This window comes from Myxocyprinus asiaticus, chromosome 30, assembly GCF_019703515.2.
Source record: "Myxocyprinus asiaticus isolate MX2 ecotype Aquarium Trade chromosome 30, UBuf_Myxa_2, whole genome shotgun sequence".
NCBI classification, from domain to species: Eukaryota; Metazoa; Chordata; class Actinopteri; order Cypriniformes; family Catostomidae; genus Myxocyprinus; species Myxocyprinus asiaticus.
In genome coordinates, this window is record NC_059373.1 from 41,846,746 (window position 1) to 41,859,044 (window position 12,299).

Here is a 12,299-nt window from a genome sequence, read left to right on the forward strand (position 1 = left end):
CATCGGCCATCAGACGACATTCGGCGCTTCAGCTCTGCCTCAGCACTTTTAATATTCCCTTCCAACTCCACAAGTTCTCGTGCTTTTTTGATGAATGAGGCACAGTGTATGATCCGACCCCTAAGAACCGCCTTAAGTGCCTCCCAAGCCACACCCACAGAGGATACTGAGGACCAGTTGGTCTCCATATAAACATTGATTTCAGCCTTTAACATTTGTTGGAATTCAGGATTTTGCAAAAGGGATACATATTCTCCATATGTGGCAACATCTCTAAACGCACCCGGGGCGTGGTCTGAGACTAAGATGTTTCCAATTGTGTAATCAATAACAGATGAAATGTGGGACTTAGATATAAAAAAAAATTCTATTCTAGAATAGATTATATGGACTGATGAAAATAATGTACTGTCCCTACCAGATGGGCTCAAAAGTCTCCAAATATCTGTAAGACCAAGATTTTTACACATCCTGTGAAGCGTCAATGTTGCTCTAGGGGACTTACACACTTTTGCTTCACTATGATCAAGGATTGAGTCCATCAACAGATTAAAGTCTCCTCCCAAAATTATATCATAAGGGGTGCCAGCAGCTTGCAACATTCCTTCAAGATTTATAAAAAAGCATTAGGTGCGTAAATATTAGCCAAAATCAAACTTTGCCCTTGAATTTCTGCTAAAACAATAATGACTCTTCCTAATTTATCTTTAGTCTGTTTGAGACATTTTAACTGTAGATGCTTACTTAATGTAATGACTTGAGCCAGCACTAAAGAAAACATGTCCAGAAAACACTATATCATATTTCTTACGTTTAAGAAAATAAATAACCTTCCTTCTTTTTATGGGGTGCCCCAACCGATTCACATTCCACGTGGAGAGAGACAATCCACTCATATTAACATTTGACATTTTGAAAAAATAGATTGTGTGTCAAAAATAAAATTATAAAGACCACATTCCAACATTAGTGCAACAATCAAACCCCAAACTTCCCCCCGAACCAAACAAACAGAATAAAGAAAAACGTTCCCACGCACGACAGTGCCAACTGGCGTCCATCCCTCTAAACTCAAACAGTTCATGTATGCCTACGAGAGCCCCCGCGACAACTTTGCCGTCGGATTGCTCAAGTCCAGTGTTCTATACAAATTATGTGAGACAGAATTACATAACAGAAGATAGTCTATAAAACAAACTCCAGCCAACAGGCGGGATAAACACAAAGAACGTGAAGATTCATCCATATAACTGTCCCGAAGGTGTGTTCCTCAACAAAACAAGCTCCAGCCGCTAGCGGAACCAGCACAAAAATAAATAAATAAAAAAGCTGTTTAGTTTCCTCAGGCAGTCAAACGAATATTCAGTGAGCTGGCCCATTCGACTGCTACATGAGTGCAACAAATGACCTAATCACTCCAATGTCCTGCAAGAAATACTCCACAAAACATACTCCAACCAATTGGAGGCATTAGCACAAAGAATGTGCAGATTCATCCACAACACTGTCCCGAAGGAGTGTTACTACACAAAACAAACTCCAGCCGTTAGGCTGAACCAGCACAAAAAGAAACAAAAAAGGCACCAGTTTCCTCAGATGGTCAAGTGAATGTTCAGTGAGTCAGGCACACTCGGCTGCAACATGAGTAACACAAAATAACTTACTCAGTCCATTGACTTTATGAAGGACAATGCTTGCTGGGGACATGTAAATACTTTGCGACCATCCTTAGCAACTATTTTCAATTTGGCCGGAACATCAGTGCAAAAGCGACCTTCCGTTGATGTAAGAGTTTCTTACATTCCTTGAATCGATCACATTTCTCTCGTCGAATTCGCAAAGTTTGGGAACAAGAAAATTTTGTGGTTCCTCCAAGAAAGCCTTCCTTTACAGCTCGCCGTTCACACATCTGAACCTCGCATGGCACCACCAAAAGTTAACTTTTAAAAAGTGCTTCTTGCCAGCAGTTGACGCATCACGTAGTTGTTGCGTGACACAAGCGCGTCGGCGAGTTCACACAAGAATTCGGAAGTGCCGCTTATTTACAACAGAAGAATGAACGTCAAGCGAGAGTTTGGCCATTTCAAACGGCATCAGAGCCCTGGACAGATGCGCCGATTTAAAGTTAAAAACATTTTAATTATTGACTTGTTTCTTAGAAAACCTATCGATTCGCTTCAGAAGACATTCATTGATCGACTGGAGTTGCTTGGATTACTTTTATGCTGCCTAAATGTGACTTTTGGACCATCAAAGTGCTGGCACCCATTTACTTGCATTTTAAGGACCTGACAGAAATTTATCTTCTTCTAAAAATCTTTATTTGTGTTCTGCTGAAGAAAGACAGTCATACACATCTGGGATGGCATCAGGGTAAGTGAATAATGAGAGAATTTTCATTTTTGGGTGAACTATTCCTTTAAGGGGTACATTTTCCACAAAGGTATCTATTGAATTCCTCATATAACTGAATTAGGTGTAAGTTATGGGCTTCAGTCATTATGGTCTATATTTAACTGCAGTACAGCATAAGAAAGAAGATTTGAGTGTTTTTGAGGGCAACAACAATACTGAGTTAAAGAATATGTGTATATGGAGACAGAAAAAAGCATTCTTACCAGATAAATGTGGCAATGATTACTCCAGCCAGGGCTGAGGTGTACAGATCCCTCCCAACATGAAAATCTGCAAAGAAAAGTTGAACATACAGTCATGATGCTATCTATCTATCCATACATACAAATATATCAAAGAATTAATCATTAAAATGTAGACAATCCTTTGCTAAATAACTGGAAACTTTCCATTGAATATAATGCAGAACAATACTGAATTTGAAATAAGTTTTATTAAAAGTACCCCCCCTTGAGAAATAATAATTACATTTTAATCCGTTTATTTTTCTTAATTGTAGTGCAAGGGAAAAAGTGCAGCCGTTCACCTAAACCGAAGCCTTTAAGACCCAGCAGAAGCCTCTTCGGTTGCTTCGGTAGTGGGCGGAACTAACTAAAAAGCGGCAATCACATTGGCTAGCACTCACAGTCCACATTTTGATTTAGCAAAGCAGTTCCACTGAACGCAGACAGTGTGATTAATATTAATGAGCCCAACAGCCTACCAGCAGCGACATACACTGAGCTGCAATTTACATGAGATAAGATGTGAGCAAACAGAGAAGTCATCTTTGACTTCTGTAAGTTAATGTTGTTAAACAGATTTGTTTTCAGCGAGTTTTAAATCTCTGACCTCTTTATTGTCTTTTTCACTGAAATATTGAATGGCCAATAATGTCTCATGTACAACCACCAGACATAAAATTGAAGGAGACATATATTCTGGATTTCTTATTTGTGTGACAATAATAATAATAATAATATGTCATAGTATACTTCTAAACAATACATTGTTCTTTGACTTTTCCATGTTTTTTTTTTTGGCTATTATATTGAATTTAGATTACTGGCAGTGGTGATGTTTGTGGTATACCTAATTTAGAAAAAAAAGAAAAAACATCAGTGGCCAAGTCACCAACAGTGTAGACAGGTGACACAAGCTTCTGAAATTGTTCAGTTAAGATCATATTTAACACGGATATTAAGGAATTTTTTTTGTGCTTTGATTCTTTGGTTCAGGCTGACTGGACCAATGTCTGAAATGTTTGACAGGAGTCATTAAATTATATAATAATTATTTTGTTTAATATGAAAATGTATTCATACATGGTTTCTATTTATCAAAGTTCCATCATAAAAATTTTTCTTAAATGTTCAGTTGATATGCTTTCTTTCAAATGATATCACATATTCTTAAAAACTTAAAAAAAATAAATAAATACATTCTTAAAAAATGTATTGTAAAGAGAGGCTGATGGGAACACCCTATTTACACCGGGTGCATCCGTTGACATGACAGAACCGCTTGAGGCTACACTGGACGAGTCGACACAAACTTTATAAACCGTTTAGTTGTTGACAGTAGTAGCAACAGCGTGTGCAGCGCAAAAATGGAACGGGACAGCCATTTACAGTCGGCACGACGTGACGAACCTCAACAGATTCTTCCAGTGTAGACAGCATCAATGATAATGAGTTCTATTACTTTTGATGTGACGCAGTGCTCGCGTCTGGTGTTAGAATGTGCCCCCCCAGTTTTCAGATTGTTTCTATGCCCCTGAATAGAGTATATATTATATTATATTGTATATTACAGTATACATTTCTTTGTTTATTGTCACTCTCAAGTCATACACTCTGCACCACACATTTCACGCTTACACTGACTCATAAGTGACTCTTAAGAAAATCAAAAGTCATGTTTTAAGTGCACTCTACATACAGTTATTTGCAGCTATAACCAAATATCATGTTACTAATTTGCATCTTGTACATATCTTCAACATGCTCCTAAAACAAAACAGTCTCATATATTACATGTCCAGTCCGTGATTTCTGTTCAGACAGACCACAACTCTAAAGTGACTACTGATAAGTAGTCCCCCCCCACCCTTCCGCCAGTAAAGTCTGTTATACAAAAGCACTCTTGTAGTGCAGTGGCAGACCATAAAGATTTTTGACTGGGATGACTTTTATATCCAGAATTATGTCTCTGCTCTTCATGTTAACAGTTGCCATGGTGACTCAGTTATATCTAGAAAGGCTGAATAAGATATTTGTCAGTGGATGTTTTTTGAACTTCTCAGCCAGCACTTCATAAAAACAACTCTTTCAATAGAGCAGCGTTACACTGCCTTCATATATGTATCTAGCGTGCTGGACAGAAACCCATGTCATTATTTACACTGCCTAGACATAAACTGAAGACTACTTCATTGAATGAATAGAGGCAAGAGTCTTTATTCTTTAATCAGTTTTCTTCATTTTTATTTTAAATAAGTATTCATACATACATACATACATACATATGTACGTACATATAATTTAATGTATGCAACTTTTCCTGATTGGCCGGGACCAAAAAAATTTGCAGAATTGGATCTTGTGTTATATTTTTCAGATTGTAATATGTTGAGATGGGTGCTTGAGTACTCTGATGTGACAGCAATAATCAACCATAAAACAATAATTGTATGACTTTTCAACTTCAAAACATTTCGATTTTTGATTTTGTTATTTGTTACTGTGGCAATTTTTGGGCATGCGTCTTGGCAGAAACTGTACACAGACACTGGACACGGTCACTTTGAGTGCTCAGTGTTCAGTTTGGAGAGGATTAAGGGAGCGTACACACTAGAGGTCAACTGATATAGATTTTTGCCGATACCGATAACTAAGGTGTTGGATAACCAATCAATCGGTCGATAGTTTTGTCAAAATTATTTATTGAATGTGTTTTCATTCTGAGAAAATGTTCTGGGCACAGATATCCATTATAAACTATCTGTGGACTATCAGCGTTACTTTCTGTTGATAACTAACATTTCCTAAAGAAGCTGTCGCCACTGATTATTCAGCATGCCCAAAATATTGAATCGACCTCTAGTATATACAGGATGCATTAGCCTATTGCATTCAAACACAGAGAGCTAGAAGTTCTAACCCTAACTGATAACAGGTCTGTCTAGTTGAGAGACACTGAAAAATCTGAGAGATGTGACAAAATGGCCAAAGACGTCCAACACGTAAGTACACACAAAAACAATTAAAAATGGCAAAAAAAGAAAAAAAAAGAAAAAAGAAAAGTACTTGAACAGTCCAAATGACCAATAATGCACATCCCTTGTAATGTGTATCCCGTCTTAGTTCAACTTGAAACACACACCCCTGAAATACAGATGTTTGTGTCTCATGTAAACTACAGCTATCAACCATAACAGTGCTTCAGCTCATTTATAGTTCTGTAGTGAGTTCTTTGTTATGCCATGGTGAGCTGTATTTAAGTGCATACTTTGAAAATGACACTTATTCACCAAGAGCGTCTCAGGATGAAGCACCTCATGAAGTTGGCTGAGTGTACAGAGCTGGAACCTAGTCGAAGGGTGGTAATTTGAAGGCGCTCAAATATAAGAGAATTTAGATATTGTTTAACATTTTTAGGTCACTTTGTAGTTATTTCTTAGTTTTGTTAACTTTACTATTATTCTAAAATATTGAAATAGTAATAATGACGAATGAGTGGTTGTGTCCAGACATTTGACTGGTAATATGTAACTGAAGTTTGTCCAGGGCTTTTTCCAAGAGGCCCAGCAAGGAACTACTCTTCAAAAAAGTACGACATTTCCAAAGAATGTGACAGTAGAAGAGTTGGCCAATGTGCGCCAGCACAGACTGATCTCACAGTGAAATTGGAAACAATAGGTTCACTTGTCTTTATTTAAAATTGGTCTGTGCTTACCAAAATTCGAGGCACTGCCCCCAGTGGTCAAAGCGGTAAGTGTTGTTGGGCATATGGGCATGAGTGAGCTCCATTTTCCGGATGTGATTTCCACAGAGGGGCGCCAAATGTGAGTTGTGAATCGAGTTGTTCTCAGCTGTACAGGATGTAGTACAGTGAAGAGGAATGCATATTTTATAAACTGTACCCCCTAACCCAAACCTAAACCCAGTGGTGGTTCTAGCTTATTTGGTGCCCTAGGCGAGATCTGATGTGGCACCCCCCTGTTTATCATGGTTATCTTATGTTTGTTCAGAATGTAAGAATGCATTATGAACATCATAATCCTAACCATTTAGCCATTAAGGCTGAGTAGCCTGTCATGAACAACTCGGAACATCTTTCTCCCATCACAATCTTGCGAGCTCTGTGCGGGGGCGGGGTGGCACGATTTGGGGCACCTTTTTCCCCATCGTGATTTTGCAAGCTCGGGGTGGGGGCAGGATGGCATGATTCGAAATTTGGAACACTGTTTTCTGTCCATGTGACCATAAATGAAATGACCCATCAAACATCATAATCTCTGTATCGACCGATTTAACTGTGCTTTTTTCAATACTGTTTAGAAGTGCTTGAAACTTCTGTTCACAGTGCTTGAATTTAGCTTTTAGAAATTTAAGCACTGGAATACCTGGAAAATTGCCTTGTCTTGATGAAAAGTACTTTTCAAAACGGACCATTTCTTCCATGTAATGTGTGTCCAAAGATGAAATCCAGCACTCCACTTTCACTGAATAATATGTCTTCTAATATCCACTCTGTTCTTTAAAGTCAGTTAAAAAAGTAAAAAGAAATACAAATTTTAATCACAAATAGCACTGCTGTGCTAAAAAAAGAGACTTCTCTCTCGTTAATAAATGAACCGCAACACCTGTGCGAGTCTGTTGGTGCTTCTCATTGCTTCCTTTCATTGTTTCTTTGCTCCACCCTCTTAGGAAATGAGAAAAGGATGGAAGGAAAGGAAACAAGGACAGAGGAATCCAAGCAAGATGTGTTTGTAAAATGAAATGCCCTGCTCACTCACGCGTCACTTCAGAGCGCCATCTCTGCACAGCTGCAGTACCTCGGAGCTCTTACCGTTATGTTGTTGAAATTGATTTATTGATATTTTCATAATAAAACCTAATAAATCAAGATGCACTGTTTAAGTATGTGACAATTATGGTTTATTTAAACTGCAAAGTTAAAACATGAATTAAAAATGTTGTGTCAGATGTGAAGAGGGAGAAGACTTTTATACGTGTGTCAGGTGCTTCAACCAAAAAGTCTTCTGCATAGGATCGCTCAAGCGTCCTCAGTGAGCTTCCTCAGTCCTTGCTTCCTCACAGTGTATTAAGCGAACTGATACGTCCTTCATGATGGCAGATATTTAAAAAAAAAACTTTGTCATTTAAGTGTCATCATATCATATCGAGATAATATCGAACCGTGAACCTCATATTGTATATCGAACCGAATCATAAGATAACCATATCATCCGCTCCCTACTCGTCACTGATTATGTGAACAAGATTATTTCCTGGTACAAACCTGGGTCTCCCATGCTGCAGACTCAACATGCTGCCACTCGTGCCACAGGAAAAAAATAAACACACTTGAGCCAAAGCAAAAATATTTGGCATCACGCCTCTGAAATATCTGATGTAATCAAAGCATCATATTGACTTGAAGACATCAAGACATCCCAGTCCTGCATCTGGGCATGTCAATGATGATTTTAGTAATAACACACGAGCAGCAGTGCTATTAATCAGCATGGCTGTGACCAAATTTTTGGTCAACTATATTTTCACTCCTGTGTCGACATTTTTATTGAAACAAATTATAACATAATGCTTAATGTTGTGGTATTTATTATTATGGTATTCTCTTTTTGATATATAACAATCGGATGATATTCTTAAATTCTGCAATCAGAAAGTAGCCATACAGTGAGCATAGCTTAACCATGATTACTACAGTCATGGTCACTCACAAAAATAAATCTTAGTTCCCAACACTAAATATAACAATACATACTGTCTGAAAGAAACTATTCACTTAAATGATTCAGTTTTCCAGCGCCAACATGAAAGACAGAGGGTGGTTTCGGTGAGTGTGTTTTATTACTCTCTTGACTGCCGTCACAGAATAACAGATACACAAATCGCTGGTGTCCAGACAGAGCGTCCATAGCAGAGCTCAGTGGAAAGAAAACAAAAGACATGAGAAACACAAAGGAAAAGTGAGTTTCGTGCAAGTCTGTTAACGGCGAGCGCATCAGAGCGCGTGAGAGAGGCAGTTTACATGTTGGATGACGTCCGCAGTGCAGCTCAGTGATGCTCAGAGATCAACTGAATGACACACAAATGCACCGTTGATGACATTTAGCCTATATATATATATATATTCGCTTAAAATTCCCTTATTTGGACATTAAAATGTGATTTCCAATTTGAAGTGCACAATAATCGCGGTTGTCTCAAATAACCGTGGTTAGATCAAATAACCGCGATCAGATGATTATTTAATAATCGTGACAGGCCTAATCCAGCTCCGAGGTGAATCACATCACCAACTTTGTTTTGAGGCAAAAAACTATTTGAAACAAAGGTACAAGACTGTATACTTATCATCTTTCATGAGGGCATGAACTACAATCCCATGATGCATTGCAAATGATAAATAACAAAATGAAGTTGAAATAACATGGACTGATAGCTTCAACAGAAGCATATACCATCAATGAACAACCTCGGAGCTCATGGTAGGTGTGTCTTTTAAGGTTTATAAATGATCATTAAAAGAAAATTTGTCTATGGAAAAAAATAATAGGGTTTTTACTTCTGGAACAGACTGTTGCATTCTGTTACGGATAAACTAAAACATGTTTGTTCTTTTTTCTCTATTCTCTTCTAGAAATAGTAGAGAGGCTCGCTCTTGCTATTTATTCCACTTCATTTCTCTAGTTCTGCACATGTAATGTACAGTAACTAAACAATGATGTCCTCTACATTATAATAAAGGGGCTTTCACCTGTCTGTAGGCTATTTTGAGTTATTCTCATTACTTTAAACGTTTGCATTTGTATTTAATATTCACAGCAAAATATGTACTTGACATTTCACAATTGCTGGACACTTCCTGCCTCCAGAATGACTTGTTATAAATGCACGAATATAAACAAAAACTCTGTTTCAGCAGATATTATTGTCAGAAATACCAGAAGAAACCACAGTTAACAACATATTCCACAGTTAATGTAGCCTACAACTTCAGCTTCATCTGGTAAGGAAAAATAATGTAATAAATTAATAATATAATAATAATCATTCTTATTATTTATAACAATAACAATAATAATATTTTATGAATAGGCATATACAAAGCATATTTTATTTATAGAATCTATACATGTAATAGAGTTACATTTAAAAATAGGTCTTGTTTTGATGCACTTCTGGTTAAACCATGCCCACATCCGGTTTTATCAGAATACAGATCGTTTTGCCATAGCAACAGATACAAATACAGAAAATGGCATCGCTGAACACCCCTAGTTTGTAGTGAAGCTAACTACATTTTTTTAAAGAGTAGCTTTACTGTAGTTTAACTACTTTAAGTTATGATTAGCTTGTAGCTTGGGGAGCTACATTTTCAAAATAGCTTCACTGGATGAGATGAGATGTGCAGGCAGCATGGGTTATGTACTGTGTGTTTGTGTTTACAGTGACCTTTTCTAGCTCTAGTGCTCAGTGCTTGACATTTTTAACTCTCAACATACAAAAACAATACATTTGTCCACAAACATCAGTCTGACTCCATGAGTGTTAATGTTGGTCATTACACCCATACAGTTGAAGTCAGAAGTTTGCATACACTTAGGTTGAAGTCATTAAAACTCATTTTTTAACCACTCTGCAGATTTCATATTAGCAAACTATAGTTTTGGCAAGTAATTTAGGACAACTACTTTGTGCATGACATGAGTAATTTTTCCAACAATTGTTTACAGACAGATTGTTTCACTTTTAATTGACTATATCACAATTCCAATGGGTCAGAAGTTTACATACACTAAGTTAAAGGATTAGTTCACCCAAAAAATGAACATTTGCTGATAATTTACTCACCCTCAGGCCATCCAAGATGTATCTGAGTTTCTTTCTTCATCAAAACAGAATTGAAGACTTTTAGGATTTCATTTCAGGCCTCCTCCTTTAAACAATGCAAGTGAATGTACTCCATTTTTTGATGGTCCAAAATGCATATTTAGGGTGCATCAAAATAATCCACATGACTCCAGTTGACAAATAAAGTTCTTCTGAACTCAAACAATTGATTATTTTTAGAAACAAAACAATACTTGTATACTTTTTAACTACAAATGTTCTCTGTGACTTGCGCTCATGAGAGTGATGATGTAAGCTCGTTGGTAAGGTCACGCGTCACGTGGAGGAGGAGTCAGGAAGCGCGTCATTGTTTACATTGTTTTATTATTATTATTATTATTATTTGGAAATGTTTTTTTTTTTTTATTTGTTTTGAAATTGTTTTGGACTGTTTTGGTTTGTGAACGGCACAAGTTTCTCTTGTAAACAATGACGCACTTCCTGACTACTCCTCCACGTGACGCGTGACCTTACCAACGAGCTTATGTCATCACTCTCATGAGCGCAAGTCACAGAGAACATTTGTAGTTAAAAAGTATACAAGTATTGTCTTGTTTCTCAAAATAATCAATCATTTGGGTTCAGAAGAAATTTATTTGTTGACTGGAGTCGTGTGGATTATTTTGATGCACACTAAATATGCATTTTGGACCGTCAAAAAATGGAGGACATTCACTTGCATTGTTTAGAGGAGGAGGCCTGAAATGAAATCCTAAAAATCTTCAATTCTGTTTTGATGAAGAAAGAAACTCAGATACATCTTGGATGGCCTGAGGGTGAGTAAATTATCAGCAAATGTTCATTTTTTGGGTGAACTATTCTTTAACTGTGTCTTTAAGCAGCTTGGAAAATTCCAGAAAATGATGTCGAGCTTTTAGGCAATTAGCCAATTAGCTTCTGATAGGCTAATTAGGTGTACACTGGAGGTGTACCTGTGGATGTATTTTAAGGCATACCTTCAAATCAGTGCCTCTTTGCTTGACATCATGGGAAAATAAAAAAAAATCAGCCAAGACCTCAGTAAAAAAAAAAAAAAATTGTGGACCTTCACAAGACTGGTTTATCCTTGGGAGCAATTCCCAAATGCCTGAAGGAACCACATTCATCTCTACAAACAATAGAATACAAGTATAAACACCATGCCATCATACTGCTCAGGAAGGAGATGCATTCTGTCTCCTAGAGATGAACGTAGTTTGGTGAGAAAAGTGCAAATCAATCCCAGAACAACAGCAAAGGACCTTGTGAAGATTCTGGAGGAAAGAGGTAGACAAGAATCTATATCCACAATAAAACAAGTCCAATACCAGAATCAGAATCAGAATCAGAATGAGCTTTATCGCCAAGTATGCTTACACATACAAGGAATTTGTCTTGATGACAGGAGCTTCCAGTACACAACAATACAAAAACAGCAACAAGACTTTTAAAAAATAATTAAAATTGAATAAAAAATAGATAAATATTGAAAAGAAAATAGTATATATAGAATACACAATAGACAAATATATATATATATATATATATATATATATATATATAAAATGTATGTATGTGTGTGTGTGTATGTGTGTATATATATATATATATATATATATATATACTGTGTTTATATATATACATACATACATATACACACATACATACACATACACATACACACATACATATATATATATACACATACATATACACATATATACACATACACACATATATGAATATATATACATACATACACACACACATACGTAGTGC

General features: G+C 36.8%; 1 protein-coding gene across 4 annotated transcripts in view; it reads right to left on the reverse strand.

Annotated features, from left to right (window-relative positions):
• The window catches only part of thrb (thyroid hormone receptor beta), a 219,338-nt gene that overhangs the window by 77,691 nt on the left and 129,348 nt on the right, over positions 1 to 12,299 (reverse strand). For 3 of the 4 annotated variants that reach the window (XM_051663219.1, XM_051663220.1, XM_051663221.1), the window contains one exon: positions 2,619 to 2,685. The exons of the other annotated variant lie outside the window; for it this stretch is intronic. The gene's annotated coding sequence lies outside the window, so the exon portion shown is untranslated. The remainder of the gene's footprint in view (positions 1 to 2,618; positions 2,686 to 12,299) is intronic. 4 annotated transcript variants of the gene reach the window in all.